Genomic DNA, 12,123 nt, shown 5'->3' on the forward strand with positions numbered 1-12,123 from the left:
CCTCCTGCTGATTACCACCTACTGTCCTCCCTCACCTGATGAATCAGTCCTCCTCCATGTTGAGCACCACTTGGAGGAAGCACTGAGTGTAGCAAGGGCAAAAAATGTACTCTGAGTGGGGGACTTCAATGTCCATCACCAAGAGTGGCTCGGTAGCACCACTACTGACCGAGCTGGCCGAGTCCTGAAGGACATAGCTGCTAGACTGGGCCTGCGGCAGGTGGTGAGCGAACCAACACGAGGGAACAACTTACTTGACCTCGTCCTCACCAATCTACCTGTCGCAAATGCATCTGTCCATGACAGTATTGGTAGGAGTGACCACCGCACAGTCCTCGTGGAGATGAAGTCCCGTCTTCGCACTGAGGACACCATCCAACGTGTTGTGTGGCACTACCACCGTGCTAAATGGGATAGATTCAGAACAGATACAGCAGCTCAAAACTGGGCATCCATGAGGCGCTGTGGGCCATCAGCAGCAGCAGAATTGTATTCCAGCACAATCTGTAACCTCATGGCCCGGCATATTCCTCACTCTACCATTACCAACAAGCCAGGGGATCAGCCCTGGTTCAATGAGGAGTGTAGAAGAGCATGCCAGGAGCAGCACCAGGCATGCCAACCTGGTGAAGCTACAACTCAGGACTACATGCATGCTAAACATCGGAAGCAACATGCTATAGACAGAGCTAAGCAATTCCACAACCAACGGATCAGATCAAAGCTCTGCAGTCCTGCCACATCCAGTCGTGAATGGTGGTGGACAATTAAACAACTAACGGGAGGAGGAGGCTCTGCAAACATCCCCATCCTCAATGATGGCGGAGTCCAGCACGTGAGTGCAAAAGACAAGGCTGAAGCGTTTGCAACCATCTTCAGCCAGAAGTGTCGAGTGGATGATCCATCTCGGCCTCCTCCCGATATCCCCACCATCACAGAAGCCAGTCTTCGGCCAATTCGATTCACTCCACGTGATATCAAGAAACGGCTGAGTGCACTGGATACAGCAAAGGCTATGGGCCACGACAACATCCCAGCTGTAGTGCTGAAGACTTGTGCTCCAGAACTAGCTGCGCCTCTAGCCAAGCTGTTCCAGTACAGTTAACAACACTGGCATCTACCCGACAATGTGGAAAATTGCCCAGGTATGTCCTGGCCACAAAAAGCAGGACAAATCCAATCCGGCCAATTACCGCCCCATCAGTCTACTCTCAATCATCAGCAAAGTGATGGAAGGTGTCATCGACAGTGCTATCAAGCGGCACTTACTCACCAATAACCTGCTCACCGATGCTCAGTTTGAGTTCCGCCAGGACCACTCGACTCCAGACCTCATTATAGCGTTAGTCCAAACATGGACAAAAGAGCTGAATTCCAGAGGTGAGGTGAGAGTGACTGCCCTTGACATCAAGGCAGCATTTGACCGAGTGTGGCACCAAGGAGCCCTCGTAAAATTGAAGTCAATGGGAATCAGGGGGAAAACTCTCCAGTGGCTGGAGTCATACCTAGCACAAAGGAAGATGGTAGTGGTTGTTGGAGGCCAATCATCTCAGCCCCAGGACATTGCTGCAGGAGTTCCTCAGGGCAGTGTCCTAGGCCCAACCATCTTCAGCTGCTTCATCAATGACCTTCCCTCCATCATAAGGTCAGAAATGGGGATGTTCGCTGATGACCACAGTGTTCAGTTCCATTCGCAACCCCTCAAATAATGAAGCAGTCCGAGCCCGCATGCAGCAAGACCTGGACAACATCCACGCTTGGGCTCATAAGTGGCAAGTAACATTCGCGCCAGATAAGTGCCAGGCAATGACCATCTCCAACAATAGAGGGTCTAACCACCTCCCCCTGACATTCAACGGCATTACCATCACCGAATCCCCCACCATCAACATCCTGGGGGTCACCATTGACCAGAAACTTAACTGGACCAGCCATATAAATACTGTGGCTACGAGAGCAGGTCAGAGGTTGGGTATTCTGCGGCGAGTGACTCGCCTCCTGACTCCCCAAAGCCTTTCCACCATCTACAAGGCACAAGTCAGGAGTGTGATGGAATACTCTCCACTTGCTTGGATGAGTGCAGCTCCAACAACACTCAAGAAGCTCGACACCATCCAAGATAAAGCAGCCCGCTTGATTGGCACCCCATCCACCACACTAAACATTCACTCCCTTCACCACCGGCGCACTGTGGCTGCAGTGTGTACCATCCACAGGATGCACTGCAGCAACTCGCCAAGGCTTCTTCGACAGCACCTCCCAAACCCTCGACCTCTACCACCTAGAAGGACAAGAGCAGCAGGCACATGGGAACACCACCTGCACATTCCCCTCCAAGTCACACACCATCCCGACTTGGAAATATATCGCCGTTCCTTCATTGTCGCTGGGTCAAAATCCTGGAACTCCCTTCCTAACAGCACTGTGGGAGAACCGTCACCACACGGACTGCAGCGGTTCAAGAAGGTGGCTCACCACCACCTTCTCGAGGGCAATTAGGGATGGGCAATAAATGCTGGCCTCGCCAGCGACGCCCACATCCCGTGAACGAATAAAAAAAAACACCATAGGCCTCCTCAAACAACGCTTCCGCTGCCTGGACTGGTCTGGAGGAGCCCTGCAGTACTCCCCTGAGCGGGTTCGTAGATTTGTGGTGATCTGCTGCATAATCTCGCCATCATGAGGGACCAGCCTTTGCCACCAATGATTGGAGAAGTCCCTGAGCCAGAGCCTGAGGAGGAGGAGGCTGAGGAGGAGGAGGCTGAGGAGGAGGGGGTGGAGCCGGAGGAGGAGGTGGAGGAAGACGCTAGGGTGCAACAGAAACCACACGCGTTGTTTGCAAGGGCTGTGCGTGCTCGCCTGATCCGTGCCCGCTATCAATAATTTGAACTACATCCCCCAACTCACCAATTGTCCTACACTCTCCACCCTCCTGCTCCCACAAGACAATCAAATCGTCCTCCATCTGATTACACATTGGTATCCCCCTCAGCTCATTGCATAAATAAAAACCACTACTAAATGCAAAATCAAAGTCTCATTTATCAATGAATAAATGAAATTATGCAAACATAACAGAACTATTCACCCTTATGCATTCCCTTAGTGCCTGTTGTATGTGTGCCTTTACCTGTCCTAGTGCTCCTCGGAGGTGCTTCCCTAGTTGCTGGAGCATGGGTGGTGGGAGGCTGCTGGCCTTCAATGGAGGAGCGTGCAGATGGCCTTGGAGGACGACCTCGAGCAGCTCTGGGCCGGGAGGGCCCGGCTTCGGACTGCACTTTCGCAGCATGGGTGCAGCTGTCTGGCCTGGCTGGCCAATTGGCAACAACAGGGGCACTGGCGGAGGGGCAGGGGTGGGAGCAGGAAGGCTGTCGTCCTGACAGAGGACAGCAGGTCCGACTGCCATGGCGCCACTGCCACTTTCCTGGGGTTGCGCCTCAGCAATCCTGGTGATCAGTTGGAGAACAGATTGCTGGAGTGCTGTGACGCCCTGGAAGCCCCGTTCCACAGTGGTCCCAAGACCCACGATAGCAGCAGTCTGAGCTTGCAAGGCAACAGTCTGAGCTCCAAATGCAGCAGTCAGACCTTGGATGGCAGATGTTTGTGCTGCAATCGAAGCTGTGATATCAGTCATCGGACGCTGCATCATGGTGAGTTCCACAGGTGTGCTGATGGAGGTGACCACCCCTTCCATGTTGGAAAGGATGGGCTCCATGCCGTGCGCAAAGCCCTGTGCCAAGTTGGAGCTGGACTCCTCCATGCCCCCTGTCATTGTCCACAGGCTTTCTGGCAGGTTTTCCAGTGCCCCAAGCATTTGATGGTGTACGTCCATCATCCTTCTTCTGAAGCCTGGCCCATCAAAGTCCTCATCTGACTCCTCTGCAGCAGCACCAGTGTGCGACCTCGCCCTCCAGTGAGCTGACACCTGTGGTATCCATTCCCTCCGCCCCGGCTCCTGCGCACTTGTGCTCGGTGTCTCACCACGTGCAGATCCCTCCTCTAACCTAACCTCTAAAGGACGCGCAGCATCAGTCTCTGAGCTGGTGGAAGCAAGTGTCGGATCAAGTAACGGTGTGGCTTCAGTGTCCTCCTCCCCCTCCTCCTCCTCGGACAGTGCCATCACGTGTTCTTGGGTATCTGCAATGACAAAGGGAAACAGGTTGAGTTGTGGAGTGGGGAGAGGAACAAGTAAGACGTGTGTGCTGACAGCATGTGCAGCATGTGAGTCAGAAAAGATTATGGGAGGAAGGAGATGTGGAAAAGGAGAAGGAGCATTAGATATGCAGAGACCCCCTCTATCAGGACCTCCAGCACGGCATGTTGTGGCGGCTTCAGCGACGGCCTGCCCAATGATCCTAAGCACTGTCTCCTCTAGGGAGGTGAGGATGTGTAAACGTGTCCGTCCACCCTCAGGTCCCTCCTGCTGCCGGCTGTTATGTGCCACCTTCTGCAAGACAGAGGACAGTGTGTCAGCGAGTGTCCTGCAAGGTGTGTGAGTGATGTGCCTGTCGTGGTGTGACTTGTGAGTGGTGGTTGTGTTGTTGGCTGGCCTGCAAGTGTGGTACTATGTGCGGGTGAGATGCAGCATGCCGAGTGCAGCATTGCATGTGGATGGGCAGTGTTTGTTGGTGGGTGGGTGACGGGGAGTGTGATGCGTGGAGCAGTGTTGCACTTGGTAGGATGTGCCACTTAACACTTGCATTCACTCACCTTGACCACTCGTGTCAAATCATTGAACTTCTTTCGGCGTACGTGGTGCAATGCTCTTGGTGTTTATTTCCTGCGCCACAGCCTGCCAATGCCTGCGGTGCTGCAGTCTGGAGGGTCTCCGGCCACCCTGCGGGTACATGTTGGCCCTCCTTTCGTCCTCACCTTCCACCAGGTCCTCCAGAGCGTCATCAGAGAAGCTTGGAACCCTCTCTCATGCCGGTCCTGCTATTCTCGTGGCCATCTTTCCCTCCTCCAACTAAGCTGTGTACCTGCCATTTGAAATGTGCACCTGCACCTTTAAGAGATGCAGGCTGCTGATGACGTGCGCTGTGCACACCCCATTTCCAACTTCCTCATTCTCCATGCAGCCCCTCAGCAGTGCGGGTTGTGCTGCTGCACAGAGATATCATGATAATTAGCAGGCAGCACGAAGTTCACGTGCTGCCTGAATTGGGTCCATAGGGTAACATGATGTGCTAACACATCATGTTACCCCCGCCCAAAAACGACCCTTATCAAATTTTTCCCCCAAAATGCTTTGCGATTAGGTAATAATCTCCATTTTGATTCCGTGGACGCTCGTGGCATACAATAACGCAATAATCTAGTAAGTAGAATTAATATTTTTGCCAAATTTTCTAAGAATTGTGTGTTCAAAGGTCGTACTGTAGTATATTTCAATCATTATATTACGTTTGTAATTTAAGTTGACATTTAGTTAATTACAAAATTGTGTGCATAGAGGGTATTGTGGAATAAATACACTGGATCAATCAGCCTTTTCTTGACATATAAAAGTATCTGCTTATGAATTTTGGTCTTACAGTTACATATTGATGAGTAAAAGATCTTTGCACTGTTGCTAATCTAAGGTAGGGCCTTTCCAGTGTTAGTGATATTTGACCCTCAGCTCGACTTTATTGCATCTGAATTGGCTCATTATATTTTATAAGCCTTACAATAAAGCAGGAGAGGGTTCACTGTTGGTAAATGGATGCATTTTGCTTGTGGGCATACTTTTCCTCTCTTTTGTGTAAGTGACCCAGCAAAGGTATATATTGAAATTCAAGCTTCATGCATGGCGGAATGAAGCATTATGTTGTTTTAGCAATACCTGTGTAGCATTAGAAATCACTTCACATATTTAAAAAGGAGTGCTGTGTTTTTTGAATGATCCCCAATCAAAAAATCTCACATTAAAAAAAAATGGTTAAAAATTAGTCTCAGGTGTGGAAAGGAAGAAAGGTCTTGCCTTCCACCAAATGCTCCCATCCAGTTTCTATCTGTGTCTCATCCCTCTACACTTTTCATTGGCAGCGTAAGCCTTGTACCATGTGGTGAATTAGAAGTTATTTATGTTATTATAAGGGTGTGTGGGAAGAAGGAGGATGAATATCTTTTCTTACACAGGTGACAGCTGTGGCTCAGGTGGTAGCACTCTTTGCCCCTAAGTCAGAAGGTTGTGGGTTCAAGTCTCACTCCAGGCACTTGAATATATAATCTAGGTTGATACTCCAGTGTAGGACTGAGGGGCTGCTGTATTGTTGGCGGTGCTGTCTTTTGGGTGAGATAAACTGAGGCCCTGTCTGCCCTCTCAGGTGAATGTAAAAGATCCCATGGCAAAATTGGTGAACTGGCCAATATTTATCCTTCAACCTTATCTGGTCATTATCTGTATGTGGGACCTTGCTGATTGCAAATTGGCTGCCGTGTTTCCTACATTACAACAGTGATTACGCTTCAAAAATACTTCATTGGCTATAAAGCGCTTTGGGATGTCCTGAGGTCGTCAAAGGCGCTATATAAATGCAAGTTCCGTTCTTTCCTTAATTTCCATAAACAAATTATGTACAAGTATGTACAATGAAACTCGCCTCCGGTGGGCAGTTCATATAATGGGAGGTCATTTTTCCCTTCACTGCTGGGCAGTTATCGAGCGGAGCGAATCACCCGCCCGTTGTAGAAACCGTCCACTTTTCATCCCATTGATTTCACCAGAGCCTTCAGCTGTCTCAGCCCTACATTCTGGAAAGCTTTCCCTAAGCCTCTCCGCCATGCTACATCTCTTCTCCCCTTCAAAAACTTTCGCAAACGTATCTCATTGACTATAATTTTTGGGGTCTGGATAGAATGGTGGAATGGCACACTGTCCTTTTGTGTCTATGGCCTTACATCCTAGTGTCAGGATACGGATTAAAGTCAACTCTCACTGCCAGATGCAGTGGTCTGAAATTAATGATTTTTGCAGTCTTAAGAAAATTCCTGATGGGCTTGAGTCCACAACACAAAAATGAAGGGATTAGGATTGAATTAACAATGTCACTCTTGAGTGCAGGAAATGGAAATGTCACATTGTTGCTATCTGGAGTGTTCTTTTAATGTTGGAATGAAGGCATGTTGTTGGATAGGAATAGAGGGAGCTTTGTTCTGTTCTGGCCTTTTTTAGGACTGCTGCCTAAGTGGGAAGTGCTGAGTGTTGATATTTGTGGCCAAAGTAAACAAGCTTTCCATTTCTCTTGCATTGAAGAGCACAAACGCACCGCTCCCCCTTTCCAAAATTCACTTACCTCTTATCAACTATTTTCCTTTCACTTTTCATTTATATACCGTAGTACATTCACTAATGTATTTTTTTTTATCTCCACAGGTGAATGACGTAAGCCATCTGTGGATTATACTGGGGCCCAAGGCCACCATTTTGCACAATTAAAGTAAGTTCAGCATTGGATTGGATTGGCAATAGGATACAGTGAATAAAGTGAAAATCATTCACAGCTTTCAACAATTTCCCAAATGATGCAATTCTAATGGTGGCACAGGCCATTAGATTTGAGTGGTAAGGTTGTAGACTCATGCCCATCTGACCTTGCAGAACGAATACCTGATCTCAGCCATGCCAATACAAGGAGGCACTGAGGTCAGCTGACATAATAAAGTTATTAACAGAGTGCTCCAGGAGCACAGCCCACCCAATAACTTACATTAATGGAGCAACTTGGGAGGAGGAAAGTCCAAAATGGCAGATGTCCATGAGGAGGAAAATATGGTTCAAAAGTAATAATATTTACTTATGGTTAGGCGCTATAGGAGCTATTTAGGGATTTTAATTAGAGAAAGATGGGAGAATAGTTTAGAAAGTATTCCCTGTAGCATTTCCTCCTCCTTTAATCATTCGTGTTTGCCTTTTCTAACCGCTCATGATTAGCAAGACTACTGCTTAATAGAAATACAACTCTGTTTGCTAAATTCCAATTTATAAAAACAATCTAACTGACAGATTTGCAGACAGTTTTACTAAAATTTTTGGGAACACTTTCTAAAAAAGTACCTGGACCTGAACCGAAAGTCCTGTAAGCTGCAGGGCTACGGACCGGGTGCTGGAAGGTGGGATTAGAATGGGCACCTGGATGTTCTTCGAGCCAGCGCGGACACGATGGGCCGAATGGCTCCCTTCTGTGTTGTATCTTTTCTATGGTTCTGTATTTCGATGGATGCCAATCAGCTTATTAACACATGCTGAACAACAGTTTCAAAAAACCTGGTAACTCAAAAATGGCCAAAAAACATGGTATCACTAATGGTTGCCATGTGCCCAACCTTAAGCCCATCCTGGGATGTCAGTAAGTGGTCAGGTTCGTGAAGATCCAGGAAGATGTGAGTGTGGTAGGTTTTCCAATTATACACTGTATCTTGAGTGCACATGAGATGCAAAGGCAGAGCTGTACAGCAAGGGCATGGCATGGCATGGATGAGCAGTAAATATGAAACCAGTTAACAGACAACGCTTTGTGGAATGAAATCTACCTGCTATGTGGTGTCGTTGGATAATCTTATCTTGCCAGAATTGTTTGACACTAGAGCACAGGACTTATCTAAGAACCAGCTAATTGCTGTAATGAGAAGATGGTAGGGCTGGTGATCTAGAAGGATGAGATCAAATGGGCCAGAAGACCTGCATAATCTGAGCCTAGCTTTTGATCTTGCGAGAATGCCTTATACTATGATTTTAATTTATGCAGTATATTTTCATGCTGATGATGTTACATTTTAATTGCTGGAACCATTGTATCTTTGTAAAGTTGTTTTAAGAGAATGTTCTTAAGAGAATCTTAAACCCACAAACCCCACAATAGACTCATTAACACTCAAGGGGGGTGAAATTGAGCCATGTAGCGCCCATTTTTTAGGCGCTACGCGGACACCTAAGTCCCAAAAATGGGGTCCAAGATGCGCGCGCTTACTTCCGACGGGAAGTGCGTAGGATGCCATCTTGGTAAAGGTGTTTGTATGCATGCACCTAACGACTGCTGGCAGCATGCAGAGTAGGAAGTTTATGATGCGATCAGTGTGCAACGCTGATTTGAAGGCAATCCTGCTATTTTGGAACTCCACACTCCAGCCAGTGCCCTGTGTTAACCTCACACAGCTGAACAGGACTTAAAGGACATGAAGAACCCACCCCGCCCACCCACCCAGCGCTATTTAAAGGGATCATGATATATTTACAAGTTAGTTGCTGGATTATTTCTTCTGGCTGCTGGTGTAATTGTACGTGTTTTTGGAGGTTTCCTCTATTTGGATAAAGTTTCAATACTCCACAGACAGAGTGGTCTGGCTGATTTTGCTGTACTCTTTGTGTCATTTAAAATATTGTGCCAAATAAAGTTGCTTCCAGACATGAGTGGCCTGGTAGGGCTTCATCTGGGAATTGAACATGACTGGGAGAATGAAGAGAAGCCACGCAGAGCAGGAAAAGCTGCTAGGAGAGGGAGGAGGAGGAGGAGGAGGAGCAGGGCACTCAGCAGGACGCCATGTCCATGAAGGGTCTTCAGGGACTAATTCTCTTACCTCATCTTCAGTAATGACCAGTGCATCAGACGACTTTGGTTCACAAAAGAGATCATAACCGAAATTTGTCAACTGCTGCAGCCACATCTGCAGCCTCAGAGCAGAGCAAGGACAGCATTGCTTGTGGCTGTCAAGGTGACCGTGGCTCTTAAATTTTATAGCTCTATCTCCTTTTAGGAGATATAAGCAACATCTCGCAGTTTGCAGTGCACTGCAGTATAAGGGAGGTCACTGAGGCTCTCTATACAATGAAAGACAGATTTATCTCATTCCCCCTTGCCAGAGACAAACTGGAGGAGTGAGCATGAGATTTTGCTGGCATTGCAGGCTTCCCCGTGGTGCAGAGTGCCATTGACTGTACGCACATTGCCTTGTGTGCTCCTCATCTGAACTTGGACATATTCGTGAACAGAAAGGGATTCCACTCCCTCAATGTACAGCTGGTGCGCGACCACAGGCAGCACATCATGCAGGTCAATGCCCGTTATCCTGGCAGCAGTCATGATTTGTTCATTCTGTGGCAGTCCTCTGTTCTACCTGTATTTCAACCAGCATAGCAAGTCAAAGGCTGGCTATTGGGTGACCAGGGTTATCCCCTCATGACATGACTCATGACTCCAGTCAGGAACCCACACACATATACACAGCAGGCCTACAACGAGAGCCATTCCGCCACAAGGAACATTGTAGAGCGCACCATAGATGTCCTCAAACAACACTTCTGCTGACTGGACTGCTCTAGAGGAGTCCTGGAGTATTAAACTGAGCAGGTATCAAGATTTGTCGTAGTATGCTGCATGCTGCTCAACCTGGCCAACATGAGGGAACAGTCCTTGCCACCGCCTATCAGGCGAGAACCTGAGAAGCATGAGCAAGAGGAGGAGGAATAGAAGGAGGAAGTGCAACAGGACATGGAGGAAGAGGAAGGGAGGCTACAAAGTGGCAGGCCCTTTCTGCCAGGGCTCTACGTGGTCAAATTACTAATGAGCGATACCAGTAACCTCAACTACACCTCCCCAATCACCAACAGCCCTACACTCCTTACCTTTCCTCTCTTACATGACCATCAAATCGTCTTCCTTATGATTACACATTGGTTTCTCCCTCAGTTCATTGCAGAAATAAAAACCACCACAAAATGCAAATTCAAATCCCTTTTATAAATTAACACATGAAATTATGCAAACAAAATGAGACTATTCACCCTTGTGCATTACCTTAGTGCCTGTTGTTTGTGTGCTTTTACCTTTCCTAGTGCTCCCATGAGGTGCTTCCCCAGTGGCTGGAGCATGGGAGGTGGAAGGTTGCTGACATTCAATTGAGGAGACTGCAGATTGCCTTGGAAGACGACCTTGAGCAGCTCTGGGCCTAGATTGCCTGGCTTCAGACTGAACCATCTCGGCCTGGGCTGTAGCAGTCTGGGCCGACCGGCTGACAGGTAACAGCAAGGGCACTAGCGGAGTGGGAACAGGAATGTTGTCACCCTGAGACACGGCAGAAAGGTTCATGTTCCGTGGAGCCACTGCCACTCTTCCAGGGCAGTGCCTCAGCAATTCTGGTGATCTGTTGGAGATCAGATTGTTCGACTGCTGTGACACCCTGAAAGCCCCTTTTAACCATGGTATCTAGAGCCACGATGGCAGCAGTCTGAGCTTGCAAAGCAGCAGTCAGAGCTTTGATGGCAGATGTTTGTGCTGCATTGGAAGCTGTGACTTTGGTCATCAGCCCTGTATCATGGTGGGTTCCACAGGTGTGCTGATGGAAGTGACCACCCGTTCCAGGTTAGACATGATGGACTCCAAGCTCTGCGCAAAGCCCTGTGCCAAATTGAAGCTGGACTCCTCCATGTCCCTTGACATTGTGCACAGGCTTTCTAGAAGGCTTTCCAGTACACCAAACATTCGGTTGTGTACACCCATCAGCCTTCTTCTGTAGCCTGGCCCATCGAAGTCATCATCTGACTCCTCTGCAGCAGCACTAGTGTGTGACCTCGCCCTCCGGCGAGCTGGCACCCGTGGTATCCTTCACTCCCACCCTGGCTCCTGCGCACTTGTGCCCGGTGTCTCACCACGTGCAGATCCCTCCTCTATCCTAGTCTCTAAAGTAAGCACAGTGTCAGTCTCTGAGCTGGTGGCTGCGAGTGTAAGATCGAGTGACGGTGTGTCTTCATCATCTCTGTCATCTTCCTCTGACTGAGAAGGTTCCAGTTCTTAGGCATCTGAAATGACAAAGGTGACACGAGTTGGGTTGTGGTGAGGGGAGAGGAGAAAGTGAGAAGTGTGTGCTGACACCATCTGCAGCATGTAAGTCAGAAAAGATTGTGGGATGAGGGAGATGTGGTAAGTGAGAAGGAGGATTAGTTATGCAGAGACCCTTATCATTGACCCCTCCAGCACCGCCAGTGGCCAGGGCCTCAGCGATGGCCCTTCCAATGATGGCCAGCACTCTCCTCCATGGGGGTTAAAACATGCAGGCGCCTCCTGTTATGCGCCACCTTCTCCTGCAAATAGTGTGTCAGTGAATGTCCTGCAATATGTTTGGGTGATGTGGTTGTCATGGTTGAAT

General features: G+C 48.6%; 1 protein-coding gene across 5 annotated transcripts in view; it reads left to right on the forward strand.

Annotated features, from left to right (window-relative positions):
- eps8l2 (EPS8 signaling adaptor L2) overlaps nucleotides 1–12,123 on the forward strand; it is a 237,256-nt gene that overhangs the window by 89,842 nt on the left and 135,291 nt on the right. For 3 of the 5 annotated variants that reach the window (XM_067993817.1, XM_067993816.1, XM_067993815.1), the window contains one exon: nucleotides 7,358–7,421. The exons of 1 other annotated variant lie outside the window; for it this stretch is intronic. The gene's annotated coding sequence lies outside the window, so the exon portion shown is untranslated. Of the gene's footprint in view, nucleotides 1–7,357; nucleotides 7,422–10,813; nucleotides 10,997–12,123 lie in introns of all 5 variants that reach the window. One more of the 5 variants, XM_067993818.1, reaches the window with a different exon arrangement.

Source organism: Heptranchias perlo, chromosome 12 (assembly GCF_035084215.1).
Source record: "Heptranchias perlo isolate sHepPer1 chromosome 12, sHepPer1.hap1, whole genome shotgun sequence".
NCBI classification, from domain to species: Eukaryota; Metazoa; Chordata; class Chondrichthyes; order Hexanchiformes; family Hexanchidae; genus Heptranchias; species Heptranchias perlo.